At 36.2% G+C, this 17,239-nt stretch overlaps 1 non-coding gene across 1 annotated transcript; it reads left to right on the top strand.

Moving 5' to 3' along the window:
* Window positions 1-14,363: 14,363 nt before the first annotated feature.
* Window positions 14,364-14,437, top strand: Trnaa-ggc (transfer RNA alanine (anticodon GGC)). The gene has a single exon. It is a non-coding gene; the product is annotated as a tRNA-Ala (tRNA).
* Window positions 14,438-17,239: the final 2,802 nt, after the last annotated feature.

Genomic DNA, 17,239 nt, shown 5'->3' with positions numbered 1-17,239 from the left:
GTAAGTAATGACTACACAAATAATTTTTTTTTTTTTTAAAGCTGTCAAGTGAAAGTTTGGAGAAAATCTTGGCCAGTCACTCCTCCAAAAGGGAATTAATATCCAGAATATACAAAGAACTGAAAAATCTTAGCACCAAAACCACAAATAACCAAATCAATAAATGGGCAAAAGAACTAAATAGAAACTTCTCAATTGAAAAAACACAAAAGGTCAATAAGTACATGAAAAAATGTTCAATATCGTTAACAATCAGGGAAATGCAATCAAAACTACATTAAGATTTCATCTCATTCTTCCTGCTAAGGATTGCTTTAGCTATTCTGGGTTTCTTATTCTTCCAGATGAATTTCATGATTGCTTGCTCTATAAGGTACACATTGGGATTTTAATTGGAATTGCATTGAATCTGTATAGCACTTTTGGTAGTATGGCCATTTTGACAATATTAATTCTGCCTATCCAAGAACATGGGAGATCTTTCCATCTTCTAAGGTCTTCCTCAATTTCTTTCTTCAATGTTTTATAGTTTTCATTGTAGAGATCTTCTACCTATTTGGTTAGATTGATTCCCAAGTTTTTTTTTTTTTTTTTTTGAGGCTATTGCAAATGGAGTTGTTTTCCTCATTTCCTTTCAGCTGTTTTATCGCTTGCGTATAAAAATGCTTTAGATTTATGCGTGTTGATTTTATAGCCTGCTATTTTGCTGAATTCATTGATGAGGTCTAGAAGTTTTCTGGAGTTTTTGGATCCTCTAAATATAGAATCATGTCATCAGCAAATAGTGACAGCTTAAGTTCCTCTTTTCCTATTCGTATCCCTTTAATTTCTTTAGTCTGTCTAATTGCTCTGGCTAGAGTTTTGAGGACAATGTTGAATAGAAGTGGTGAAAGAGGACATCTCTGTATTGTTCCCATTTTTAAAGGGAATGGTTTCAGTTTTTCTCCAATAAGAATGATGTTGGCCATGGGCTTAGCATAAATAACCTTTACAATGTTCAGGTATGTTCCTACTATCCCTATTTTTTGTAGTGTTTTGAGCATGAAGTGGTGTTGTATTTTGTCGAATGCTTTTTCTGCGTCAATTGAAATAACCATATGATTCTTATTCTTAAGCCTATTGACATGATGGATTACGTTTATTGATTTATGGATGTCAAACCATCCTTGCATTTCAGGGATGAACCCCACTTGATCATGATGCACAATTTTCTTAATATGTTTTTGGATACAGTTTGCCAATATTTTGTTAAGGATCTTTGCATCTATATTCATCAAGGATATTGGTCTAAAATTTTCTTTCCTTGATGTGTCTTTGCCTGGTTTGGGTATGAGGGTGATATTAGCTTCATAGAATGAGTTTGGTAGGGTACCTTCCTTTCCTATTTCCTGGAACACTTTTAGAAATAATACCAGAACTTCAACTATACTACAAAGCAATAGTAACAAAAACGGCATGGTATTGGCACCAAAATAGACAGGTAGATCAATGGTACAGAATAGAAGACATGAACACAAACCCAAATAAATACAATTTTCTCATACTAGACAAAGGGTCCAAAAATATGCAATGGAGAAAAGACAGTTTCTTCAACAAATGGTACTGGGAAAACTGGAAATCCATATGCAACAGAATGAAATTAAACCCCTATCTCTCACCCTGCACAAAAATCAATTCACAATGGATCAAGGACCTTGAAATCAGACCAGAGACTCTGCATCTTATAGAAGAAAAAGTAGGTCCAAATCTTCAACTTGTTGGCTTATGATCAGACTTCCTTAACAGGACTCCCAAAGCACAAGAAATAAAAGCAAGAATCAATAACTGGGATAGATTCAAACTAAATAGCTTTCTCTCAGCAAAGGAAACTATCAGCAATGCAAAAAGAGAGCCTACAGAGTGAGAGAAAATCTTTGCCACTCATACTTCAGATAGAGCACTAATTTTCAGAATATATAAAGAGCTCAAAAAACTCTACACCAAGAATACAAATAACCCAATCAACAAATGGGTTAAGGATATGAACAGACACTTCACAGAAGTAATAAGAGAAATGCAAATCAAAACTACACAAAGATTCCATCTCACCCCAATTAGAATGGTGATTATCAAGAATACAAGCAACAATAAGTGTTGGAGAGGATGTGGGGAAAAAGGTACACTCATACATTGCTGGTGGAGATGCAAATTAGTGCAGCCACATCAATGTTTATAACAGCACAAATCACAATAGCTAAATTATGGTATCAACCTAGATGCCTATCAATAGATGAATGGATTAAAAAATTGTGAGATATATACACACACACACACACACACACACACACACAAATATACGCACACTATTCTAGAATAAACTACTAAGACCAAAACACTGACCACGTCTTTGTGTTATATATTTTTTTTTTTGGCATCTGCTGATTTTGGTTTTACTTTTTATGATGGGTACCATCTTAGTCCATTTTCTTTTGCTATAACTGACCACCTGAGACCCTGTAAAGAGATTTAGGGCTGAAGTTGTAACTCGGTAGAACACTTGCCTAGCACATGTGAGGCATTGGGTTCAATCCTCAGTACCACATAAAAATAAATAAGTAAAGGTAATATATCCCTGTACAACTAAAAATATTTTTTAAATGAACATTACTGACAAAAAAAAAAAAAAAAAAGAAAAGAAATTTATCTTGACTGATGAGCTGGAGGGTAGAAAGTCCTAGAACATCTTACTGACCTCTAATTTGCTTCTGATGAGTCCCTTGTGCTACGTCACATGGCAAAAAGTGGAAGGGCAAGCAGGTGCAGGTACAAGAGCTGAAACACAAGGGACAGTCTCATTTTTAACACTCTGCTCTCTTGGTAACTCACTGTCTTGGAACAGTGAGAACATACTCATTCTAGAAAAGCATTAATCTCTTCATGAGTGCTCTGACCTTATGACCAAAACAGCCCCCACTAGGTCTCACCTCCCAAGGCCACCAAAATGGCAATCAAATTGCAACATGAGTTTTGAAGGGATCAATCATATTCAAATCAGAGCAGGTTAACAGTTTGGGTACACAGTGTCCCCCAAAGACTCATGTTGGGCTGGAGGTAAAGTACTTGCTAATATGCATGAGGCCCTGGGTTCGATCCCCAGCACCACACACACACGCACATATAAAAGACTCTTATGTTGAAGTCTGGGTCCCAAGAGCAACAATGTTCAGAGATGGGACTTTTGGGAAATGACTGAATCTTGAGGGTTCTAACCTTATCAGTGGATTAATCCATTGGTGGATGAATCATTTGAATGGACTATTGAGAGATGATGAGACCTAGGTAGAGGGAGTAGGTCACTGAAAGCATATGTAGAAGGGTATTTCTTGTGCCTGCCTTGCCCTTTCCTCTCTTACCCCTTTTCTTCTTCCGAATGCCATGACCTGAGCAGCTCCACTCTACCATACCATACCTTCTCTGCCATGATGTTCTGCCCCATGTGAGGTTCAAAGCAAAGGATACAGCTGACCAAGGACTAAAACTTATGAAATTTTGAACCAAAATAAATCTTGACTCCTTTATAAGTTGTTCTTCTCAGGTATTTGTCACAATGACAGCAGGTGTTTTTCTTTTATTGGTGTAATTTATATATGTGTGTGTGTGTGTGTGTGTATACATTAAATGTATCTATAAAAATTATATAATGTGTATAATATATACAAATATATGTAAATTTTACATGTTATAAATATACAATATAAATTACATAAATAAATATGTTATACTATATACATATTTAACCTAAAGGAAATACAAAATTTGCATAACTTACCAAAGTTTCTCTTAACTTTTATTTACTTCTATTTTATATGCTTCTTTTGTGTATATGTATTTAAATAAGTTCTTTCTTAAATCATCCAATAAAATTGTATATATTTATGATTTGTAATATGATGTTTTGAAATATGTTTACATAGTGGAATGGATTAATCAGGCTAATTAGTATATACATTTCCTCACCTGAATATCATTTTTTATGGTAAAAACACTTAAAATCTACTCTCTTGACCATTTTTAAGTACACAGCACATTGTTATTATATCAGGCTCCATGTTGCACAATTAATCTCTTGAATTTATTTCTCCTGTATAAAACTCAAACTTTGCTCAAAGAGCTTCTAATATCATGGCCTCTTCATGTAAATAATGCAAATTCTGTTTATGCAGATAGTTTGTTGGGAGAGCACTTGTAAATAAAATCTATAAGGAAGTGAGGGAGGTAGGTTTGGGCAGAGGGTGAAGTAGAACTGGGTTCGGTCTCAATGGAGGCTTCAGTCAATCTGATAAATAGCTCTAAAGCCAGGTATGTCAGAAACAAACCTCCTTAGCTGCAAACTTTATTACCTTGCTTTCAATAATGGATAGAACATCTGGTAAGAAGACCAATAAGGAAATGAAAGACTTGACAACACTATAAAACAACTGGACCTGACAGACATCTACAGAGCTTCCTCAAGCACACAAGTAACCTTCCTGAGGCTAACCCTTAAATAAAATAAATATAAAACCTGAGTAAACCTACAAGGATAGAAATCATACAAATCCATTCTCTAGTCACAATCAAATGAAAGTAGAAATCAATTAATAAACTTTGGAAACACACAAATATTTGGAGATTAAACAACACACTCTTAAACATTATATCAAAGTAGAAATCAAAAGGAAAATTAGAAAATACTTTGAAATAAGATCAAATAAAGACACAATACATTAAAACTTACAGGATTCAGCTAATAACAATGCTTAAAGGGAAACATGTTTGTAAACACAAATATTAAAAAACAAGAAATATCTCAAATCAATAACTTAAACTTACATTTTAGGTTCCTGGAAAAACAAGAGCAAACAAAACATTTTAAAAACATCACAAAGGAAATCAAAATATTATAGTGGAAATCAATTAGAGAATAAAACACAATAGGAAAAGAAGTCAGTGAATCTCAAACTTTTTCTTTGAAACAGTCAACAAAATGATACCTTTGATCGGATAAATCAAGATAGAAAGAATAGTCGATTCTGAAAATCAGAAATAAAAAAGGAAATAATCAATCTTGCAGAAAGAAAAGAGGATTATAAGAAATATTATGAAGAATTGCAAATAATTAGATAACTTAGGTGAAGTGAACACATTTTTAGAAAAAAAACACAACTAACCAAAACTGACTCAAGAAGAAATAGACAATCTGAATAGATCTTTAACAAATAAAGGGATCAGAAAACTACCAACCAAGAAAAGCCCAGGGGCAGATGGTTTTATTGGGGAAGATTATCAAATACTTAAAGAAGAATTAATATCAACTCACAAACTCTTCCAAAAAATAATAGAAGAGGAGGAAACAATTGTTAACTCACTCTATGAGGCCAGCATTACTATAATACTAAAATCAGATAAGGAAAAAAAAAACCATAGACCATATCTCTTATAGATATAGACCAAAAAAATCTTCCACAAAATACAAATAGGCCAATTCTATCAACACAGCAAAGCATTATACACCACAAACAGGTGGGATTCATGCCAATAGTACAAGATTAGTTTAACATACTAAAATCAACTTATATAATACATCATACCAATAGAATGAAAGACAAAACAACAGGATAATCTCAATAGACAAAGAAAAGGCACTTGACAAAACTCAACACCTTATCATGATGAAAACACTTAATGAACCAGGAGTAAATGGATCTTTCTCAATTTGATAAAGGGAATCTTTGAAAAAAATCCAGAACTAACACTGTATTATGGTCAAAGTCTGAATGCTTTGCCCTAAGATCAGGAACAAGACAAGGATATCATCTCTTGTCACTTTTTTAAATATTGTTTTGTGGTTCTAGCCAGGGCTATTTAGTAGGAAGAAGAAATAAGATGATCCAGATTGGTAAGGAAGAAGCAAAACTATCTTTGCAAAGGGTGTGATCTTATATATAGGGAATCCTAAGGAATCCACTAAAAATTTATTAGAAATAATCAATAAATTCATCCAGTCTGCATAATACAAATGAATATACAAAAATAAATTACAATCCTATACACTAGCAATTAATGTTCTGAAAATAAAATTAGAAAACAAATCCATTTACAATAGTATTAAAAAGAATACTTAGGGATAAATTTAGCAAAAATGCAAAATATATTCTGAAAATTTAAAAATGTGATTGAAAGAAATTTAAAAAGATATAAACAGAAACTATATATCCTATGTTCACAAACCAGAAAACTGAGTATTATAAAGATGACACTATTCTCTGACTGCCTACAGATTCAATGCAATCTCTAGCAGAATCATAGGTGACTCTTTAATAGATAATGGAAGTTAATTCTAAAATTAATGTGGAACTATGAGGTATCCAAAATAGCTTTAAAAAAGTGTTGAAACATAAAAAGAAAGTTGGAATACTTGAACTTCTCAATTTCAAAGTTTATACAAATCAGCAGTAATCAAGACAGTCTGATACTGGTAGATGGACACAAAAGCATGCCAGTCAATGCAGAATTGGAATCCAGAGATAAATCCATGTGTTTATGATCAATTGATTTTTGACAGGAGTGTCAAAACTGTTCAATGGGGAAAGAAATCCATGTCAGTAAATGGTGCTGGGACCACAAAACAGTCACATACCAGACAGTGAGGTTGGACCTCTACCTCACACCATAAACACAAATTAATTCAGCACAGATCAGGCACCTAAACATAAGTGAAAACAAGGCTTAGGAGAAAATAAGAGTAAACCTTTATGTCCTTAGATTTGGGAATGATTCTTCGATATGACACCAAAAGCATGGGCATAATAATAATGATGAAAGAATAAAAGAAGTAGAAAATTAAATTTAATCAAAACCAAAGACTTTGTGTTTCAAAGTATACTAATGAGAAAGAAAAGGACAAACCACAGAATAGGAGAAAAAAGTTGAAATCATATATCTGATAAGGGACTTGTATCTATTGTATGTTAAGAATGCTTACAATTCAATTATAAAAAAAAATACCAGTCCAATTTAAAAAACAGGTAAAGGATTTGAATAGATTTTTCTCCAAAGAAGAAATACAAATGAGCAATAAACATATAAAAAGATGAGTGATGTCATTAATTATCAAAGAAATGAAAAAACAAAATCATAATAGGATGCTATTTCATACTCACTAGGATGTTCAGAATAAAAAGTTAGATAATAGCAAGGGTTAGCAAGGATTTGGAAAAATCAGAGTATTTATAAACTGCTAGTAGGTTTGAAAATAGTGCAGCTACTTTGAAAAATAGGCAGGCAATTCCTCAGAAGGTTAAGTGCAGAGTTACCCATATGACCCAGCAATTCTATTTCTGCATATCTACCAGGATAAATGAAAATATATATACACACGGACACAAACACAAATAAATACAAACCTACCTGAATGTTTATAGTGGCATTATACATAATAGCTGAATGGTGAAAACAATTCAAATGTCTATTAGCTGATGAGTGAAAGAATAAAATGTCACATGATCTTATAATGGAATATTATTTGGCCTTGACAAGGATGTATTACAGCATGCTACAATAGGATAAACTTTGAAAATATGTGCTAAGTGAAAGAAGCCAATCACAAAGATCTTGACCATATATTCTATGATTCCACCTTTATGAAATATTCCGAATAAGCAAATCTGCAGAAATAGAAAGAACATTAATGTTTGTTTAGAGTTGGGAGGCGTAGGGCCAGTAGCTAAAGGATGGTATACTTTCTATGTGACCAAAATTCATGCTCTATCACCTGCAAGAAATACATTATTTTATTTTTAAAAAATATTTTTTAGATGTTGATAGGACTTTATTTTATTCATTTATTTATATGTGGTGCTGAGAATAGAACCCAGTGCCTCACACTTGCTAGGCAAGTGCTCTACCACTGAGTCACGACCCCAGCCTGCAGTTATTTTAATTTTGCAGAGGCAAAAGACAATACTTTTTAATACATTTGTAATGAAATCAATTCTCCCAACTTGGGCTTCAGTATGCATAAATAGTAGACTCCCTGAAGAACTAAGGGGTATAATAAGTTTAAGGTATACCTGAAACCTTCCTAAGGATAAAAGAAACAGCCAACTTCATTATTTCCCTAAAAAAAACTAAGTCCTAATCAACATAAGACACATTTCTCCCTTCTAGAATTATGGCTTTACCTTCCTTTTCAACCCTAGAAAAACTTTATCTTTCCAAAAATGGAGGATAGAGAAGCCACTTACATAGTTTCTCAATCTCTCAGCTAAGACTACATTAGAAAAGTCAATTGTTTTACCCAAAGAACCATCTTTCTTTTGCTGTTAACCATGGACCAAATATTTTCTTTAAAAACTTAGGAAAGAAGATATAAAGAAGAATTAAGTCATGCAGAGAAGCACAGAGTGATTGTCGCTTAAAACTCTCAATATTTGGGCCACTTTCCCTGGAAGAGTTTAATTTCAAATACTACATAGTTATCTTTATCTTCCAAGGCAGAAAATGATCGAAGCATGTCTAAGAAAGAAAAAAAGAACAATTACATTCATATATCACTCCCCACCACAACACACACACTTCTAGTCCCACCCCATTCTGTCCTTTCTCCTCCTACAAGTGTGTCTTTGCCCGGAAGGACATTTGTGGCTAAAAGAGACTCTCACAGTTCCAAGTAAGCATTCTTTACATTCTTTACATTTTTAAATGCAGCAAGCTCAGGCGGGAAGACCAAAGAAAAGAGTTGCCCTTTTATTATATGGGGTGAGTAAGAAGTAAGACAACGATAAAGAAGATTTCCATGTTGCTTTTTTTTTTAAACCTTACTTCTCTGTGGAGAAGTCAATTCCAGTCTGATAACCTATGCATGAACCACGGGCAGTGATTGGAAGTCATCCCAGAAAAATGAAGAAAAGTGAACCAAGAGCATCTGCATCTTAAAATGCTCTCAAATCAATAAATAAGCCTTGGAAAAACAGCTGGAGGTTTTATGACCATACCAGTTAGTAGAGGCTTTAAAGACCAAGTGAGACACTCTTAAGTCAGACACTATCAAGACACACTCAGGCTCCTATAAAACATCATTAAATTACCCATCTGTAAAACATAATCAGTCACAAAATGCAAAATAACAGTAAGATCAAGAGAGTACTCTGGAGTCCCACTCCAGCTTCCAGGCAGTAGAAAATGAGAGGAATATTCTGCCCCACTAAGTTCCTAACCTAAGCTCATAAGTAAAATCTTAGCATCAGATTTCTTGGTGATAGAGACCTGCTGTAGGTTAGTCCACAGTGCCCTGAATCCCAGGAAAGACATAAAACCTGCCTTGAGGGTAGACTGGAAGTGTTCTGTTCACCTGGGCAATGTGCACCAGTGGGTCCTCCCTTCTTTTTATTCTAAGATCTGATGTGACAGACAGTGTTGTGACAGGCTTATTCGAAAGTCCCCAAATAGCACAGCCTGGTGCTGTCAACTAATTCCCCAGGAACTAGCTCATCTCCTATCACCCCTGAACCTCAGCTATCAGCCAAGGTGAGGGGGTTGCCACTTGGGGAGTCAAACACATATTGCATAGCCTGTGATATATCTGCAGACACTGTGCATGCTGCTGAATTAATTAGGCCTTGGAGGACAGAGTGAGGAGGAAATAGAGAAGCAGAGCTCTCTTGGATCAGAGCGGGGGAGCAGGGGAGATCGTGGGGTCTGGGAGATAAGGGAGTAAAGGGGAATCCTGGAGTTTACTAAAGCCAAGATAGGCACACAGCTGGTAAGACGTGGTGGTCAGTGTGGAGTGGTGAGACTCTTCAAATTCTAACCTTGGAGAATGCCACTGTGAGTACCTTGAGTCCTAGGCACCTCTGAGCTCAATGCATTGAACTGCTCAAGGCCGTATTCATTTCTCAATTCCTGACACTGGGTTCAGTAAATTTCCAAGATTAAAGTCCCACAAAATCCCGTCGACCTGGGATTCAATACTAAAGTAGACACATTTGACTATTGTTTTTCTCATGTACAGAAATTGTATAGCTATAATACAAAAGAAGATAAAAATATGGGTGGGTAAAAAATGTAAGAAGTATTCATGACATCTTGTTTGGTTTGCATATTTTATCTCTATAAAACACTAGAGATGATATTGCTTTCTGAAAGAAACTAAGTTTCAATGAGAGGCAAAGCCAGGCTTCAAACCCAAGACTCCAAATCCTATCCTATCCTGCACTTTCCACCACACCAATTTGCCTCCCCTATTATGTTACTGCAAGCTGGGCATTCTTACTCTGTTTCTAGCATTTTTATGGCCTTTTTCTCACTTATAAAGTGAGGAGATTAGAATAAATCACTTCAGAGTTACTTCCCAGCTCTGTAATTTATTAAAAAGAAGGACCTTCCTGCAAGGCAGAGGCTTGAGAATAACAGGATCCTTTCAACATTTGGCAACACCCTGTCCCCTCACTCACAGAGGGAGACAATGCTGGGATCCATGGGGGAGCTGGTCATGGGCTGAGAAACCAGGCAAGTGTGAATTCTAATCCTGGTGCTGACATTGACTTCCTCTTAATCCTCAGGGTCACTTTGTTTCTGAATTTCCATCTATGCAACAAGGTTAATAGGACTTATCAATCTCCCAGGAGGGTGTTTGGCTACTCAGCATTTGTAAGAAGCTAAAACCTCATTTCTGAGAGCTCGGGGAGCTTTTACATGGGGGGGCCATAAGACGCAAAAATCACAAATGCTCTAAGGCAGGTTGTTGAAAACTTTATTAAAAATAACAATAGAATGTGTTCCCTAAAACCTGCTTGATTATCTTGAGTGTAAAATTTGTTTGTCTCACATATTAAGGTTAAAATAATGTAGTTAAAATGCAACCTATAGAAGGCATACAGAAATTGAGATTTCTAATAAAATCAGACATTTTGGAAGTCAACAACCACCAATGTAAAATAATTTTTTTCTTCCTCCTCCTGCCCAATGTTATCTTTACCAAAAGAATCACAGCTGGATTGGAACATAGACTGTTCTTTTGTATCCTCATTTAAATAGTTAGAATTATTTTAATTTTTTTTCTTTTTTACCATGAAGAAACACTCTGGAAGAACTAGAACCATCCATAACTTTCAAATGTACTTAGAGCTTAAAAGGGTAAAAAGTGCTAAACAAGGCCGATAATTCCCAGTTCCTATACATATCTGTAGGTTAAACAATCTTCCAGGTACGCTTCATGTTTTACAGCTTTTTTGCAGTTGATTTGTATATATGTATTTGAATAAGTTATGCATGTGTATTTATGTTCTTTTTTTTTCATTTATTGTTTTTGAATGTGCTCCCACACTGTACAACTTTAAGCTTCAAAAATTTTTCCTAGCCAATGGTGATGAGGGTGCCTTGGAGATGCCCATAGAGAAGACAGTGGGTCAGCCAGAGGTGTGTCTACATCTGCATTTTCTCCATCCTGCACATAATGGGGAGAGGAATGTTCTGATGTTGCTTTCCTAAGTACTTTCTTACTACCACCAGGGACTAACCTCTTCTGCACGCCCCGTTAAAAGCAGTGAAGCTCACTTTTGTGTAGGTCTTTCATATATGATTTCTTCCCCCGCAGTGCTTAACTGAATTTCCGGCTGCCTTCCTCAGACTGTGATAAATCAGGGACTTCTTTTTCCCACTCTGGACTCCATTATGACATCACAATAGCTAGACAACCACAGAGGGAAGCACACACAAAAGAATTTTTCATTTTCTCTTTCATTCAATAAGGCTCTATTTTCTGTCACTCTACAACCTTTTGACCTGTATCCTAATGGCTCTGGTCACTCAAGGGCAGAAGTTCAACCATGGGTTAAGTCTGTGTGTGTTTATGTGGAGGAGAGTGTCTGTTCGCACTCACTTCCTGTTGCCGGAGCCTGCAACCTCACAAAGCAATTGCTCTCTGAGTCTTGAGGTCCCACCTGCTGAGTGAGCTCCTTTTCCTGAAAGGTTCAAAGAAGGGTGGTTTTTGTTTTTCCTTGTTTTTTGTTTGTTACCTTTCTCTTTTCTCTTTCCCCCAGTCACCAAACCTTTCTTTGTCTTTGCTACTGCTGAGCTGATCCTAGCGCGTGGTCTTACCTTGAGAAGATGGATGGAATGTTCACAGCCATACTGGTTATTGTGTCTGGTTGTAGCAATTTCCCTGTTTGTATTTCCTAACACCTGTTAGTTCTATGAGTCCTGAAAGTTGCATTAAAATGTACTTTTGGTTGCTGTTTTAAAATATTCAAAGCTAATGGAAAACCATTTATTAAATAACCAAAAATATATTCTGCACATAAAAACAGAATGTATGGGAAAGGTTCCAATGCAAATATGAAAATCACACAATTTCCCCCATAGGGTCTTTTTTTCTCTTTTGTTATCTGTCAACTTTGCCTACCTCACTACTACTGCCCCACTCTGCTGCTTCAAGACATAAACTCTCTGCTGCTGGCATTTGTGCTAGCCAGCTGACTGACTATAAGAAGTTGCTGCAGTATTTATTCACTCACACATGCATTCTACCAAACCACCCAACTACACGTTCAACCAGTCATCTCCTCCTCTTCCAGACAGATCCAAACTCTAAAGAGTAAATGAGTTTGGTTTGGTTGTAGCATAGGATGAGAGAAAGGCTGAATGAAAACTGGACCCAAAAGGCATAGCACTCATGAACCATCATAATAACAAACTGTGGGACATGCTCATGACTTTATCTCCTACCTTGTATAGACCTTCTCTTCACCACCTATGCGACAAGAGCAGGCATTTGCACATAGAATAGTAGTGGCCTCAGAAGCCCTCTTCTTATTGGACATGGTGGTGCATGCCTGCAATCCTGGCAACTCAGGAGGCTGAGGCAAGAAGCCCACAAGTTAAAAGTCAGCCTCAGCAACTTAGCAAGGCCCTAAACAACTTAGGGAGACCCTGTTTCAAAATAAAATGTAAAAAAAGGGCTGGGAATGTGACTTTGTGGTTAAGCATCCCTGAGCTCAATCCCCAGTACCAAAAATAAAAAAGAAGCCCTATTCTTTCACATTCAACAGGCCCCTGAAAGATCCCACAGAAAGGATATTTAACTTGGTACCTTCCCAGAAACACTGATTTATTCTCCCAACTAGTTCTCTCTTCCCCTCCATGTCTGTATGACAGACTCTAAGAACTAGCAATGGTCATGTAATTTACTATTTGACCTCTCCTACTATGTGGACAGCTGATATGCGATGCTTCCTTCTTTTCTGTTTTGTTTTTTTGGTTTTTTTTCCCCAGAATTCCCGGTTATGTGGGTCCCTCTGTTGTTCTGTCTCTTATTTCATCTTCCCCATATGGTGTGACAGATTACTACAGCCGACCAATTATAGATGGGCCCCCATGTGAGAAGACTGCCCTACTGAGGCAGATTAATGATCATCTTGGAGTAGCGCCATGTTCTGTTTTCCAGGGGCCAAATCTAGATGCTACTAAGGAAGATATATATGCGTGCACATATATATGTGCCATATATATAGCATTTAATTGTGCAATGCTGTATTTCCCCATTCCAGCTATTTATCAAATGATGAGATGAAACAAGAGGATTTATAATCCTTAAAGTTTGATCGGAGTCTATGTTGTCACAAAGGTACTCCTTACCATATGGTTTGTCCTTTTTACAAAGTTCCAAGAAACCCACTTTTTACAAAGTTCCAAGAAACCTTTTTACAAAGTTCCAAGTTCCCAAGGGTTAATTTCATTTTGTCTGCTTAGTTCCTATTATATCAAAAGATAAGATGCAACGGGATACTTCCATTCCATTCATTTATTTTTCTTTGAATCTATGTCCTCGTCAAGTATAAGTGGTTCTCTCTCTAAAATATGTGATTCTTCTTCCCAAAATGGTTTAGCATTTATTACTGTCAATTTTCTTCATACAGTTGTTTCTTGTTTTTTTTTTTTTAATCAAAACTATCATACTTTCCTTGCCCAGGTTTACTACCATTGTCTTCATTCTAATTTTCAATAAGTATTTCTATAATTGTCATGGTGACTGAATGTTTTCCATAACTCAAGGATCTTTGCCAAAACACAAATATATGGGACACACACACAAACACACACACACACACACACACAAACACATACCACACACATGATTTTACCCCAATATCAGTAGGAAACATTCTATTGTATACTTTTCCCCCAAGATTCTTCTGTACCTATGCAGAGTCAAAAATCTCTCTTTCAAGATGTAAATGGTAGATCTCATATATCTAGAGGATACTGTGGAAAAATTAATGAGATAAATTCTAGTTACAAATAGTCATTATGGATCTCTGCAGGGATATTGAAAAAGGAGATAGGGCTGGGGATATAGCTCAGTTGGTAGAGCGCTTGCCTGGCAAGCACAAGGCCCTGGGTTCAATCCCCAGCACCGCAAAAAACAGAAGAAGAAAAAGGAGATAGTGTTCACCTGGATTTCATGATGATTGTTGCCCAAAGTAGAGCTGTGCAGAGCTGTAGGTACTTTCAATAGACAAAGGAATTGGAAAGAGGAGGAAAAGAGTGGAAAAATACAAGGTCAAAATCATGAATGGTAACCTAAACAATTCATAATACTAAAAGTGGAGCGTGAAAGCACAATATTTAATGTGACTGAATATTTGATGATGAAATTATTTACAAAAAAAAGAAATTATTTACAAACTAAGTTTGTCATTAAAAAGGACTCTTCAATTCAGACACCCCATAAAGAGAAGAGACAGAAACAAGTTTATTTCTTCAGAAATTTAAAGAGGGACAAGTAGAAGCAGAACTAACTATACCCCAATGACCATGTCAGCCTCACAGTGGAAAGGACACACCAACTGACTGGAATCTTCATTCTGCCATTGACTAACTGTTTAATTTGGGCAGGTTACCTAATCTCTCCATGTCTCTGTTTCCTCATCTGTAAAATGGGAATAATGTATTTATTCCAAAAATTATGAGAATCAAACTACACAAGTCCTAAGGTAGTCCCTGACACCTAGTGAGCACTGCATAAAAATGTATTGTTGTCACTTTGTTGTTGCTGCTGCTGTCATTAACTATTGGAGTGAACCAAGAAGTAAGAAAAACCTTTTACTATTTGGATCTTTGCAAAGCCAACTGGTTGAAGTATACCACTAAAATACTTAACAATTTTGACTACATTTGGGAGAATAGACAAAGTGAAAAGTTGCCAAAGAGGAAAGGGAAGAATAAGGATGTCTTACAAATAATTCCCGCACAGGGATGAGCCCAAGTGAACCTTTCATCCTACATTCTTGGTACCTCCACTTCCTACAATGCTGGTTACAAATTCGTCTCACTACACCTACTCAAGAATATAATTCTGACACCCTTCTGGAAATCACCTCAGATATTTGCCATCAACTTTAAAATAAATAAATAAATAAACAAATTAGGTCACAGTTCTCTACCCCCAACTGAATTTACCCTTAGTCTCACTAACAAGCAGACAAGATTTGGAAAAGTGGAGATGGGTGGAGAAGATGATCAATGTGAAGGTTTGGAATAACTTGAGCAAAGGCAGAAACAAAGGGTACATGATGGTAAATTTGGAGAACATATGGACTGGAACACAAGAACATCTAAGAAATGTGAAGGAGAGAAGGGAGATGGAATTGAGCTGATATGATGAATTCCATGCCAAGGTGAGAACATTGTGCTTGATAGGGGAAATAATACCGAAGGACATAGGGGCCTACGGAGGAGATGGTTTCAAACTATAGAAGCAAAATGTTCAGGGGTCAGAAGACCTATTCTCCCAGTTTCCTTAATGTTCCAATTTTTTGAAAATTGGGACTTCTGTTTTGGGTACTGGAGATTGAATGCAGGGTTGCCTAACCACTGAGCCACATCCCTAGCCCTTTTTAAAAATATATTTTATTTAAAGACAGGGTCTTATTAAATTGCTTAGGTCATTGCTAAGTTGCTGAGGCTGGCTTTGAACTCACAATCCTCCTGCCTCAGCCTCCCGAACCACTGGCATTACAGGTGTGTACCATGCATCCAGCTGCCTATGTATAGAACTTTTGTTATGTGCCAAGCATCACATAAGATACTCTTAGGGGATTCAAAGTTGAATAACAGCATCCGCACAATGAAGAAATCAGACCAAGATACCTGTTCTGCACACCCTAACTCTAACGTGCCAGAATCAGGATATAGCTAACTGGATTTCTAACCCAGTTAATGAAGGATGGCCAAAATATTCATCAAATATCATTCTATAGATTATTGAATTCAGAAGAACCTTGTTAAGATAACTACCACTGGCCTGGCAATCATTTCGCTTTTTCAAAGTGAATAAACAGGTGAAGAAAACTTGATAAAGAGTGATTGATTCCCTATACTGCCTGAGAAATTAATTGCATATGAGAAAGAAAAAAAGAAGTATGATACATAATGACCATCAGGAGATACATTATCTTGTCTAAATTTAATCAACTCTTTGACTTACATAAATAGAGATTTAACTGGTTGGTTGATTAATTCTTTTTCAGTTTGTGTGTTTTCAAGTGATTTGTGATTTTTTTTTTTAAATGTCTTTCTCCCTTTCGTTTAAGAATCCCTGGCAAGTTGACATACATATGGTGAACATATGGCCTTCCCCTAATTGATTTAATTCAAAAGAGGACCCAGGGGAAAGCTCTGAGCACTATCTGTTTGAGAGCTTTGGGGAATGTTTATTTCAGAGTGAAGGGTATAAGTGTGATACCATCAGAGAAGTGCAATTGAAACAGGCCGGGCATTACCCACACATGGCAGGAAGTATCAGTGGTATAAATCATTAGGATAATTTTAGCTCCAGGTCTCTGAATTGGCAGAACAATGTAAAAATGACGATACTTATTTCAAGAAATGTGTTTTTTAAAAATTGCTTGCACTGAATTTTCCCAACTTTTGAAAACATCACTGCCCAGGGAAAACAGCACTGCCTAATTAACCAGCACTTCCCCCCACTACCCCATTTAGAAATCAATTTGCCTACATTCCAGAATGATCCTGTATTTGCCTAATGCATCCTCCACCTGATAGGGATAATTCTGTAGCTAAACTGCTGCGGAAGAAGGCGCAATGGGCTGCATTCCTTCCTTACAGACTGCTATAAATAAAGCCATGTGTCCATTGTCCTTTTGCTAAATGACTCCTAGATGATAGTAATCCAACTACAAAAAAAAAAAAAAAAAAAAAA

Source organism: Sciurus carolinensis, chromosome 5 (assembly GCF_902686445.1).
Source record: "Sciurus carolinensis chromosome 5, mSciCar1.2, whole genome shotgun sequence".
In the NCBI taxonomy this organism is placed as follows: domain Eukaryota; kingdom Metazoa; phylum Chordata; class Mammalia; order Rodentia; family Sciuridae; genus Sciurus; species Sciurus carolinensis.
The sequence above is the reverse complement of the archived record's forward strand: the minus strand, read 5'-3'. Positions and strand labels throughout refer to the sequence as shown.